We start from the raw sequence: 13,513 nt of genomic DNA on the forward strand, positions 1-13,513 counted from the left end.
TTATTCTCGTCAGATGAATAAAAATGGGACCGTTATGAAAAATTTCAAATCAAATTTAATAACGTTTAATAAATATCAAATATATTCAAAGTCAGTATGCCCAGTTGGTTTGTAATGCCCTTTTGCAGTTCCTTTTTGGTTCCTTTATGCACAATTGTATGGTGTTATAATATAACCCCAAATTTTATTTTCTACAACTAAGTAACTAAGTAAAAACCCTCAGTCTGTAAAATAGATGATTCTAATAAATCTCGTCAATTGAACAAAATATCTTTAGAGAATTTTATTTTCTTATAGTTGTTGAATCACTATGGAAAATTTAAAATAAAATCTAATAATGGTTTAAAAGTTAATCTTTAGTCAATATAACACCAAAACTATCCAAGGTATGGTTCGTGGCCAACGGCTTCCCAATTAATGAATCCACTGTCAAAACGATTAAAAAAGAAATATCAGCGTACCTTTGGCAAAGCGTATACGCGCAACCCATCAAAAGCGACATTTTAAATTTACCAATTGATAAAGGAGGACTAGGCATCCTTGACACTAAAATGCAATGCCTAGCCCTCCGAACAAAACACTTATTCAAAATTAAAGAATAAGAAAACTGCCACGAGTCTTGTTTCATCCAAAAATACTATCTGGCGCATTGTCTGGCGAAACACGCGCGAATCAAATGCCCACAATGGTTGTTCCTCACGAGTAACAACTTCCCAAAAGCATTAGGCGAAATTCCTTTTTACTATAAAGACGTGATTGAAACAATTAAAGCGAACGAGCAAATCTTTGAAATTAAATCTGAAAGGGCAAAAATATTTTGCGCGCATCTCGCTAAAACAAATGAAAACCCAAACTTGTTTAAAATCCAAACTGCATGGGATACAAAACTTCAAAAATCTCTTCCATGGAAAAAAATTTAAGAATAAAGTTTCGTGTCCTATGCCAGTGGCCCTAATAAAAACACCCTCTGGAGAGTACTAACAAACTCACTCCCAACTCTGAAAAAATTACAGAGTTAGAGGAAAAACAGAGGGCGCGGAAACGCAAACTGTAAAACATGCGGATCACTCGAAAACACACTTCACCCTTTTATCCACTGCAAGAAAGCTCGATCAGTGTGGAAGGCTTTTAAAAACACCTATGAAAAAGTAATTCCTCAAGAAAATTTTAACATTGTTCGGGCTGTCTTTCAAACAAATACGGAACATTTGCCAAAGAAAGACAACACCGCAAAAATTGCAACCACTCTTGCCCACGTAATAACTTCACGGTTATGGTGGGCAAGAAGCATGAAGGTTAAAGAAAACAAAGTTATACCCTCTGCAAGAATTGTAGAGGGTATAAAAGCCGAAATTAAAGCTATATGAAAAACAATGTTTAACAAACGCGTAAGAGAAAATAATGTGGAAAAATTCCACAAAATGTTTTCAATAAACGCCGCTATCAGTGAAAATAATAACAAATATATAAATTTCTTGTTATAGAAAAAGGGTTTTCAACCATATTTTAAAAAAAGTTAATTTAATTTTTTTTTTAAACGAATAAGCATGTCCCCAGCAGCCCCTGTGAGTACGACGGACATGTGTATATTTTATAAATGCGAGGCTTAATAGCCAGCACAATATATTTTAAACCTCACGGAAAAATCACGAATATGTCCTGCAAAGCCCGGTGGCAATAATGGATGTGTGTATTTTTATAACAGCCTAGGGTAATAGCCGGGCATATTTATTTTAAACTCGGAAATATTTTATTCTATTTAATTTCGTTAAAAAACCTGTTGTGGTTTAATTTCGATTTTCTTTCGTTTTTCGACTTTTTGATTTTCGTTTTGTTTCCAATAGCCACAACAGTTTTATATAAAAAAAAAAAAAGCAGAAACAAAATACTATAAAAAGAATAAAAGGAAAAACTAATGATATCAAAATAAATCTCTCCCCCCTTATTGTAAATTGTCCCCTGTTGTAAATAATTATTAATGAAATATATGTTATTACAAAAACAAAAAAAAGAAAGTATCTGTTCTTATTTCGCCTCCGGACCATCTCTCAATTGGTTTCGGTGTTGTTAGAAAGCAGAAGCAGCACAAGATCGAAACCGTGACAGTCGATAGAGGTTCTTGGCGTAGTCGCTTATTTAGTGTCTCCTTCTACGTCCGGAAATTTCAGTGCGTTCCGTCCACTCCGGACGTTAAATAGAGATAAACCATTAAGTTGTAGCTGCTCAGTTTCAGCTGAGTGGCAACTAAACCCTTAAATGGGCATAAACAAACCCTTAAATGGGCCATACAACCCTTAAATGGGCTAAAAAACCCATAAATAGGACAAAATATGGAGTCTCGGCTCCTAAATAACACCGCCATCTAGGGCCCTGTGTAATCCTGGATGCAGCTGCAGGTCACTCTAGTTGGTTAGTAAAAAAAAAAAAAAGTGACTGTTCTTAACAGTTTAATATCTGGTACGCCGGCACAGTCCGGCTTATATATTATTCTGATTTTTGGCATTAGGTCATGGGATCATAGGTTTACCTTGCCCTGACCACGGGTTGCCTCGGCGCTGCACTACTGCTGAGCGCGGCTCAGATTAAAAATAAGAAAAATTCTTGACTTTCAGAGTGTCTAACATCGCTAATGGTCTCAGCTGCTGCTGATGATGATGCTGCTGATGATGACGACGACGAAAATGATTTGACGTACTAATTTAAACCACAACTACATTGTTGAAGACGGCGTCAGTCCGACTATGTCTGGAGTGTTCAGTTATCGCTTCTCGGCCTAATGGCTAAGATCGAGTGTAGTATCTGTTCGTGATTTTAGCCGAGACAACGATTTTGAAAGTGGAAAAAGTTAGTTATTAGTGGTTTAATAAGGAGTTCTGTGATTATTGGTTTTTTAACGAAATGGTCTCAAATATCAAAAGTACCGCTGAATGTTTCATCGAAAGAATGACGAAAACAGCAACTGGAAATGGCGATGAAATTGTATCGATTCTATCACCCTACAGCACCGACGACGAATCCGAAAACGATTCGGACCGAAAGAGGAACCAAGTATTAAGGGACGCGGAAGCTCTACTCAAAATTATCAAAAAACCTACGCCAACGTAACCACCTAATGCGCCCACAAGAAGAATCTCCCAAAAACCCAAATTGCTAGACTGCGAAAGCGTATTGATATTGACCAAATCATTAGTGCTCTTGAAGCTGTACACTTGGCACGTGAACTCGAATGAATTCAACTACTTCGTGGAAACACCCTTTTGGAGATTGTGATGAAGACGGACTCTACGAAGAACCTGTTGTTAGAGAGGGGACTCAATGTGTGCGGCCTTCATCATTTTTTCCAACAATCAAACCCCAATCGGGAGCCGAGCGAAGTCACTCACGTTTCTGTGTTCGGCCTCCCGATTGAGCATAAAAACCTAAAGATTGTCACCGTTTTTGAACAGTTGGGCTACGGCAGGCATTTTACGCAAAACCTGTCATGAGAAAAACATCTGTTAGTGGAACGAAATACTATACAGGTATCTTCGTGGCGGTTATGGAAAACATGCCGTGCCCGACGCCGGTCAGCATGAACGTAATAGGATATCCTATCAGAACGAAGCACAACGGTCAACCGATATCACCACCTGTACAACCTAAATCTGCCCAAATACCACTTCAAGAAAATGTAAACCCTACACCAAAAGATAATCCGCAAGCTCCACCAACATCCTCCGAAAGCCATAGTTCTATTCAACCTATGCTTAATACATCCGAACAACTGATACCTATAATTGAACAGCCAATACTTGATACAACCGAACCAACTAAGGAAACCGCAAAAACCACCATTGAACAACCTCTACTAAATCCAATAAATGAAACCTCGAACCAAATAGAAAATGATTTAACGAAAGTAAACCCCATTACCAATGAAAATCATACTATCGAAATTCATACAGACAGTGAAATGAAGAACATCGCGGAAGAAGAAAACGAAGATTCCCAAATGGAAGACGACCAGCAAGATATTAAATTACAGAAAAAAAGAAAAACTGCGCAGAACTATCAAAAAAACAAGAACATCAAAAGATCTACGAAAGACTGAACATAATAACAGTAATATGATTTTTATATTTATCTATCATTTAACTATATATTTTGAACAAATGCGCGCATTTTTAAACTAATTGTTACCTTTTTCTTACTTTTTAATTTTGATTATAAATAGATGTAAGAATTCCGACCCTAAATGTAAATGGTCTCCAAACTGAGACCAAAAGAAACAAAATATTTCAATTTCTTAAATATTCGGAATATGATGTAATATGCTTGCAAGAAACGCATAGTACCGAAGAAAATAACACTTATTGGATAAATGAATGGAAACACCAAACTAACGGGAGCTCCCTATAGAATAATAAAAACCATAGAGAGCGAGGTGTCTTCATTCTAACAAAAGAATATATTATTTCTAACGAAGTCACACAAGACGACTGTAGGAGAATTCGTGCAGCCAATTTTACTTTTAAAAATTGCAATCTAAGAATAATCATTATATACGGGCCAAATGACCAACAACACAAAAAAAAAATTTTTTTAACAAATGAGAAAACATGCGCGCGGATCAAAATATATGATCCTCGCGGGGGCTTTTAATATGGTTAAAAACCCTAAGTTAGACAGGGAAGGGGGTGATTCACATAAGAAAAACATTACTTTAGGTAAAGCCAACTTGAACTTTTTTCGCGAAAAGTTCGAGATGGTTGATATTTATAGATATGTTAACCTAAATTAAAATGATTTCACCTATGAAAAACAGGAGAAAACTTTCAAAAGCAGAATAGACAGAATTTATGTACCTTTGACAATCTCAAGATATTGCGAATGCGATTTAATAGAAAACAAAATTAATAACCATAAAGTCTTCGGCAGTACTCTAAAACTTGAGAAGGTGAATGAAAGAGGCCCAAGCTACTGGCACTTAAATGGTAGTCTATTAAGCGATTTCGCCTTTAAAGCGAAACTGAAAAAGGATTTTGAATTGGCAAAAACTTAGAAACATAGTTACTCCAGTGCCAATCAATGGTGGGACATCACAAAATCCCGCATAAAATTGATTGCTATTGAGGCGTCAAAATCCAATAAGCGCCAAATAAAGCTAAAACAGAAATCTTTACAAAAACAAATCGATGAGGAAAACCAAAATCAAAAGAGAGACTTGGAAAAGCTCGAGGATCTGAGATCAGAGCTTCAAGAACTCCTCTGCGACAGTGGCGTGTTCGTAAGAACTAAACAAACCCTAGCAGAAGAGGGCGAAAAACCTTCCAAGGCTCTCTTCCATATGAAAAAGAATAACCAAAAGAAAAAAATATAAGAGAAATAAAAGACGGTGACACCGTTCACACGGACACCGTCAAAATATTATAAGCAATTAAAAATTTCTGTAAAAACCTTTATGAAACAAAAAATCTCAATAAAGAAAATCAGAGCAAATTTTTAGCAAACATAATAACATCCCTCGCGGATAACCAAAACGCGTCTTTAAATATTCCCTTTAGCGGCGAGGAGCTTTATAACGCTGCAGTGTCTTTAAACAAAGGCAAAACAGCAGTGATAGACGGCCTCCCGGCAGAACTCTATCAAGAATGCTAGGATATTTACGGAGAAGAACTTACCTATCTTAAGAACGGTATTGTCTTTAATGTAAATAACGAGCTGTTGTGGTCGCAGAGGACGGCGCTGATTAGTCTCCTTTTAAAAGGCAAAACAGGTGACCTGACGGCGCTGCAATACTAGAGACCAATATCCCTGCTGTGCGCGGATTATAAAATAATCACTTAAGGCCTCGCCTTGAGGTTGTCTAAGGTACGAGAAAAAATTCTCGGACCATCGCAAACATGCTCGGTACCGGTAAGAAATATTTTCTCTAACATTTTCCTGGTCAGAGACCTAATACAGTACACTAACGAAAAAAACTTAGATAGTGTACTGATTACAATCGACCAGGAAAAAGCATTTGATAAAATTGACAGAAATTTTTGTTTGAAAGACTAAAAAAATTCAACTTGGGTAAAAAATTTATAACAGCAATTATGCAATCAATGAAAAATTCTAAATCAATAATAATTAACAACGGATACATGAGTAAACCTTTGGGTGTAAACGAGGTGTTTGTCAAAGCGACCCTATTTCACTCATGCTTTATTGCCTGGCAGTGGAAACCCTCGCTCTAGAAGTCAGAAACAACCCTGACATAGATGGCATTCCCCTGCCTTGCACAAAAAACAATTTAAAAGTAATGCAGTACGCTGACGACACCACAATATTTTCCTGAGGAACCCGAAATCGATCCAAAGCGTTTTCAAAACGCTAGACGATTTCGAGGAAGCCTCAGGATCAAATATTAACAAAGCAAAACCAATGGTCTGGCGTTAGGTAGATTTAACCACATCCACTATGAAAACACGACCAGAATACTAAATTAAAAGCTGTTTGATATTAACTGGTGCAACGCCTCAGGCATTAAATTTTTGGTATTACCTTCCACAATGACCTAGCCTACACCGCTAGTGCAAATTGGTAGGAAGCCGTTGAAAACTTTAGAAAAAAAATCAATAGTTTTAGATACCGAAACATATCTCTAAGGTGCAAGAGTACTTTTGTTTATACTCTTGCACTCTCTTAGGTGTGGTTGGTGGCCAACGGCCCATAAAAAGCGACATCTTAAATCTACCAATAAAGAAAGGAGGACTGGGCATTCTTGACACAAAGAAGCAAGGTTTAGATTTCCGAACAAAACATATACTCCAAATAAATGAACAAAAAACAATCACGAGTCATGCTTTATTTAAAACTATTATTTGCTCATCATCTAGCTAAACACGCGCGAACAAACTACCCGCAATGGTTGTTTCTTACAAGAAACTACTTCCTAAAATCTTTAAACGAACTCCCATTTTACTATAAAGACGTCATTAAGAACATTAAGTGCGATGACAAAATTTTAGAAATTAAACCTAGAAGCGCATAAAATATACGCGCGTTTGTCACCAAAGCTGACGAAAACTTAAATTTAATAAAAATACAAAGGGCATGGGATAAAATGCTACAAAAAAATCTTCCATGGCAAAAAATATTGGAGAAAAGCTTTGTATCTCACGCCATCGGACCCAGCAAAAACACCCTCTGGAGAGCCTTAACTTACTCACTTCCGACTCTTGAAAAAATTCAGAGTTGGAGGAAAAACAGAGGCCGCGGAAACAATAATTGTAAATCCTGCGGCGCAGTGGAAAAAACAATGCACCTTTTATCAACTGCAAAAAGGCTAGGTCTGTGTGGAAGGCCTTTATACCAACGTACGAAAGACTTTTATCAACAAAAAAATTTAATACTGTCCATTCGATCTTTCTAACAAACATCGAGCACTTGTCAAAGAAAGACTACACTGCGAAAATTCCATTGACTCTGGCTGACTTGATAACGTCGCGGTTATGGTGGGCCAGAAACGTGAAACTTAAGGAAAACAAAAATATACCCTTGGCAAGAATTGCAGAGAGGATCAAAAAAGATATTAGAAATATATGGAAAATAAACTATAACAAATACTAAAGACAAAACAACGTGGAAAAATTCCACAACATGTTTTCTATAAACAATGCTATTAGCGATAAAATTATTCTGAATCTAACTCTTCTCTTATAATTAACGGTTTTCAACCAAACGATTAACATTATTTTTATTTATAAACGAAAAGCAAGTCCCCAGCAGCCCCTGTGGGTGCGACGGACATGCGTATATTTTATAAATGCGAGGCTTAATGGCCAGCACTATATATTTTAAACATGACGAGAAAAACACCAACATGTCCTGCAAAGCCCTGAGGCAATGATGGATGTGTGTATTTTATATAACAGCCTGGGGTGTAATAGCCAGGCATATTTATTATAAACTCGTAAATATTTTGTTCTATATACTTTTATTAAAAACCTGTTGTGGTTTCATTTCGATTAATTTTTTTGGTTTTCGACTTTTCGATTTTCGTTTTTTTTCTATAACCACAACAGTTTTAAATAAATAAAATAATTTTTGCTAAATTTTCATAAATAAAAAATGAAGAAACAAAATACTGTCTCAAAAAAGCAAAGAAAATTATAATGACATTAAAAAAATCTTTCCCCCTCATTGTAAATAGTTCACTGTTGTAAATATTTATTAATAAAATATATGTAATTATAAAATAAAAAAAGTATTTGTTCTTATCTTATCGCTTCTCGGCCTAATGGCCAAGATCAAGTATCTTAGTCTTTAGCCGGGACAGTGGTTTTTGAACTGCTTTAAATGCTAATAAAGTCTTTTTCTTCAGTTTTCTAATTTAGATAGCAATGGGCGATGGATTTGTTATGCAATCATCGTCGAAAGAAGATACAATTCTAAAATCAGTAAGGATCACTCGCCTGAAGATGGAGGCAGCACGTAATCGCTCGTATTCGCAAGAATCAGTCGAGAAGTATGTTCCGTCCTACAGCTCCGTCGAAGATGATGACGATCGTGATCCAGATTATCCAAATTCAAACTTCCGGACCGTTGTGGTTCGTCGAAAACATTTAGCGAAGAAAAGCCAAGAATACGTACCGACCGTTGTGGAACGCCCTTGACGGAAAGTTAACTCTGTAGTCAACCCGACAAGCCGGAAAAGGTGAAAAACCAGCACTATATCGTACTTTCCTTAGCCGTACCCAAGCACGATTTACTATCAACAAAATTTTAATCGCTTTCAAAGAAGCAAATATCAATAAAGACATCGAAGGATTACAACTAATTAATCGAAGTTCAAATATTGAAGTTACACCGAAAACAAATGAAGCAAAATTAAAACTGATTGAGACAGGTTTAAATATACGAAATTTGCACCAACGGTTTATACCTTCGACAAACGATCGCACTTTTGTTAAGAGGATACATGTTTCGGTGTTTAAGCTTTTTTTAGAAGCAAAAACCATGCAACTTGCATCATTTCTCGAAGACGAGGGGTATGGAAAAGCTTACAAAACAAAACCAGTTATGAAAAGCACTCCAAAAAAAAAGAACGCCGCATTACTCTGGAATTCTTGTTGCAATTTTTAACGAATTGTACAAACCCATACCGGATTATATACACGTCAGAGGTCATCTTGTTCGTACAATGTACACAAAATCTGAGGAAACAGAGGATTTCGACGGCAATGATTTTAACGATCATCGTCAACAACAACAAAATACAAATAATACCGACACCGTTATAAGCAGTGGCAACCCAGATTGGAAAAAAGAAAATATCTTCACTTTCAGAGTGTCTAACATCGCTAATGGTCTCAGCTGCTGCTGCTGATGATGCTGCTGATGATGACAACGACGAAAATGATTAGACGTTCTAATTCAAACCACAAGTACATTGTTGAAGACGGCGTCAGTCCGACTATGTCTGCAGTGTTCAGTTATCGCTTCTCGGCCTAATGGCTAAGATCTACTGGTTTTAGCGCGAGACAGCTTTTATAATTATTGGTCTACTGGCCTTTAGTATAGTGTAGTATAGTTTTTGTAGGTTAGTATAGGATTTTATAAAAACCGTGCCCCAGCCACGGGTTGCCTTCCTAAAACTCTTAGGTTTTAGATGGTTAACATGGATAAAATTTCTAATGTTGATACTCTCTTAGGAGAATCTTTTTCCACTAAGAGCTATGCTCAAGTCGCTACAGGCGAAAATAATCATTTAAAACCACTGAAAAATACTCTGCTATGTTCCTTAAATACCCCGTGCGATGTAGGAGATATATTTAAAGCTTTAGAAGAACAAGGTCTGGACATTCATCTCGAAGGACTTCAAATTATTCGTAAGGGATACATGGCCGAGATATTAATGAAAACAGACTCATCTAAAAATATCCTCTATGAAAGAGGACTAAATATTAAAGGGCAGCACTATCGCCTTTATGGGTCAAAACCTAACAGAACACCAGCAACCCCAAGGAGAACAATCTCAATCTTCGGGCTTCCCCTTGAGTGCACTGATATTGGTGTTGGTAAAGAGCTAGAAACCCTTGGATATGGTAAGCATATATCCACAAGACCTTTAATAAAAGAATCAACAAAAAATAAAATAAAATACAACACTGGTATTGTTTTAGTCGTTTTGGAAGACATGCCCAAACCAATACCAATTAAAATAAATCTAAAAGGATACCGTGTTAAAGTAATTCATACTGGGCAAACTGGGTATACACCCAAGAAAAAAAACCAAATTGAAAAGAAAGATGATAAAGATAACGAAACAAACATACATCTAACTAGTGAAGGTCTCAACAGTAATGTGGAAATAGCTAGAGATGAAAACGTTGCAGATTCTGCAACAGCACAATGTAATGTAACCCCTTTGTCAGCAAATGAACTAAAAAATATAACAGTTAACATAATAGATGCAAAAACTATGGAACAATCCATACAGAGTAAAGAACCTTCTAAAAACCAACAGGGAATTGTTCCAAATAATCTAATGGAGGATGACGGTCAGGACTCTGAAAGCCCAATGGATCCAATAGATGAAAACCCGAACCAATGGAATAAGGTGGAAAACCACGATAAGAATAAAAAAAGAAAAACTAGTTTAGAAGAAAACAAACTTACAGACTCAAAACGTTTAAACATGCTAACACTAACATCTGAAAAGAGTTAGTGGGCATTTAAAATATATATATATATAATAAAAATAATAAAACAAAAATAAAAATACAAAACAAAAAAAAAAAAAAAACAAATAAAAATATAAAATTAAAAATCAAATAAAAATACAAAATAGAAATGGCTGTACGAATAATTACTTTAAATGTAAATGGTCTAAATGATGACCAGAAACGGTACAATATTTTTAACTTCTTAAGCACAGTAGGATGTGACGTATCATGCATTCAAGAAACCCACGGCTCTCCAGAAAAAACTGAAAACTGGGCAGAAGAGTGGAAAAATAAAACTGGGGGATCGTCGATATGGAACAACGGAACAACTAGAGAGCGAGGTGTAGCGATTTTCTCAGGAAAAGACACAACGTTTAAAGAATGTACTTATGATAACAACGGCAGGATTAGTGCTGCAACCATAACCTTATACAAAACTAAAATAAGAATTATAAATATCTATTGGCCAAATAACCCCCAAGAAAAAGAATCCTTTTTTGAGCAATTAGATAGACACACTAAAATCTGTGATATGATGTTTCTATTAGGTGACTTCAATATGGTAGAGGACCCACAACTCGACAGAGACGGTGGTGATCTTTTAAACAAAAACAATACCCTGGGTAAAAAAAATCTAAAAAATCTATCCGAAAAGTACAACCTAAAAGACGTATATAGGACTCTAAATCCTTTAAGGCGAGAATACTCATATGAGAAAAGCGACAAGTCCTATAGAAGTCGTATAGACAGAATATATACAAACTTAAGAGAAGAAGACAAACCAACATGCAAAATCATAAACACACACTTAAGCGACCACAAAGTATTTCTTAGTCAACACATTATAAAGCCAACTAACAAAAGAGGTCAGGGTTATTGGCACCTCAACATCAATCTTCTTAATGACCCCTTATTTAAGAAAGAGCTAAAAAAGGACTTTGAAATGTTAAAAACCTTAAAATATAATTATGCCAATCACAACCAATGGTGGGACATAGTTAAAACAAATATTAAAGAAAAAGCAATATACTTCTCATCCCTTAAACAAAAAAATGCAAAACAGCAAAAACTCAGCGTTGAGCAAGAGCTAGAGACTGAAAAAAAAAAAAGACCTAAAGATATAAATAAAATTAATACACTAAAAACTAAACTAAAAGAGCTAACATTAAATAACGGTGTCTTTGTGAGAACAAAACAACAAATTATCGAAGACGGAGAAAGACCCTCAAAAATGCTATTTCATCTCGAAAAACAAAATCAAAACAAAAAAACAATCAAAGAAATAAAAGAGGGTGAAACTCTCTATACCGACCCAAAAAAAATCCTTAGCATAATAAGAAATTTCTACAAAACACTCTATGAAAGTCCGCGGTTAAACCAAGAAAAACAAAAAAAGTATCTTAACAACATAAACACAACCCTGAGTGAAGACCAAAACAAGGATCTGAACAACTATTTCACCAATTCAGAGCTCTACAATGCTGCAAAACTTTTAAATAAAGGAAAAACACCAGGCATAGACGGCCTACCAGCCGAACTATATCAAGAGTATTGGGATATCTATGGAGACGAACTAACCAAGATTGCTAACCTGAACATCTTTGAAAAACACGGCGAGTTATCCTGGTCACAGAGAACAGCCCTGATAAGTCTTCTTCCGAAAGGTGGAGACCTGTCAGAGCTTAAAAACTGGCGACCAATTTCACTCCTTTGTGCTGACTACAAAGTCATAACAAAAGCTCTTGCAATCAGACTATCCAGAGTGTTAAACATCATCATTGGATCCTCTCAGACCTGCTCTGTTCCAGGCCGCAATATCTTTAGCAATATATTCCTCGCTAGGGATTTGATTCACTACACCAATGAAAAAAATTTAAAAGCCCTACTCATAACAATAGACCAAGAAAAAGCATTCGACAAAATTGACCAAAACTTTATCTTCTCTACTCTGGAGAAGTTTAATCTTGGAGACAATTTTGTCAATGCCATTAAAAATACACTTAATAACAATCAGTCAATAATCCTTAACAATGGAATTATGAGCACTTCCTTTGATGTCAGCAGAGGTGTTAGACAAGGAGATCCTATCTCACTAATGCTCTACTGTTTAGCTGTAGAACCTCTAGCAAACGAAATTCGAAACAACACCAAAATAGATGGAATACCACTTCCAGGTAGCAAAACAAATTTAAAACTAATGCAATACGCAGATGACACAGTCATGTTTGCAAGAGATACTAACTCTATATCAGAAATCTTTAAAGTTCTAAATTTCTTTGAAGAAGTATCTGCCTCAAACATAAACAAGACCAAAACAAAAGCTTTAGCCTTAGGAGGTTTCAATTACATGGAATACGAAAATACAATTAAAACACTAAACCAAAAAAATTACAATATTGTCTGGACCAACACAACTGGCCTAAACATTTTAGGTACATATTTCCATACAGATCTGGCATACTCATCCATCATAAACTGGTCGAAAGCAATAAATAAATATACTATAAAAGTCAAAAACTTCAAATATAGGAACGTATCCCTGAGATGCAAGGCGATATTCATGAATACCCTCGCTCTTTCTAAAATTTGGTTCATAGCCAATATATTCCCAATATCTGAAACCTCATCCAAAAAAATTAAAAAAGAAACATCCAAATATTTATGGCAAAGCCAACATGCAGAACCAATCAAAAGAGACATTTTTTATCTCCCAACTGACAAAGGAGGGCTAGCAATACTAGATGTTGAAAAACAAAGCTTATCCCTTCGTCTAAAGCATACACTTAGCATCAAAAAATGTGAAAATCCTCACCATCTATACT

General features: G+C 35.8%; 2 pseudogenes; both read left to right on the forward strand.

Moving 5' to 3' along the window:
• The first annotated feature begins 2,396 nt into the window (after window positions 1-2,396).
• LOC124812892 (U2 spliceosomal RNA) lies at window positions 2,397-2,586 on the forward strand (annotated as a pseudogene).
• Window positions 2,587-2,760: 174 nt separating this feature from the next.
• Window positions 2,761-2,913, forward strand: LOC136077579 (U2 spliceosomal RNA; annotated as a pseudogene).
• Window positions 2,914-13,513: the final 10,600 nt, after the last annotated feature.

This window comes from Hydra vulgaris, chromosome 02 (genome assembly GCF_038396675.1).
Source record: "Hydra vulgaris chromosome 02, alternate assembly HydraT2T_AEP".
In the NCBI taxonomy this organism is placed as follows: domain Eukaryota; kingdom Metazoa; phylum Cnidaria; class Hydrozoa; order Anthoathecata; family Hydridae; genus Hydra; species Hydra vulgaris.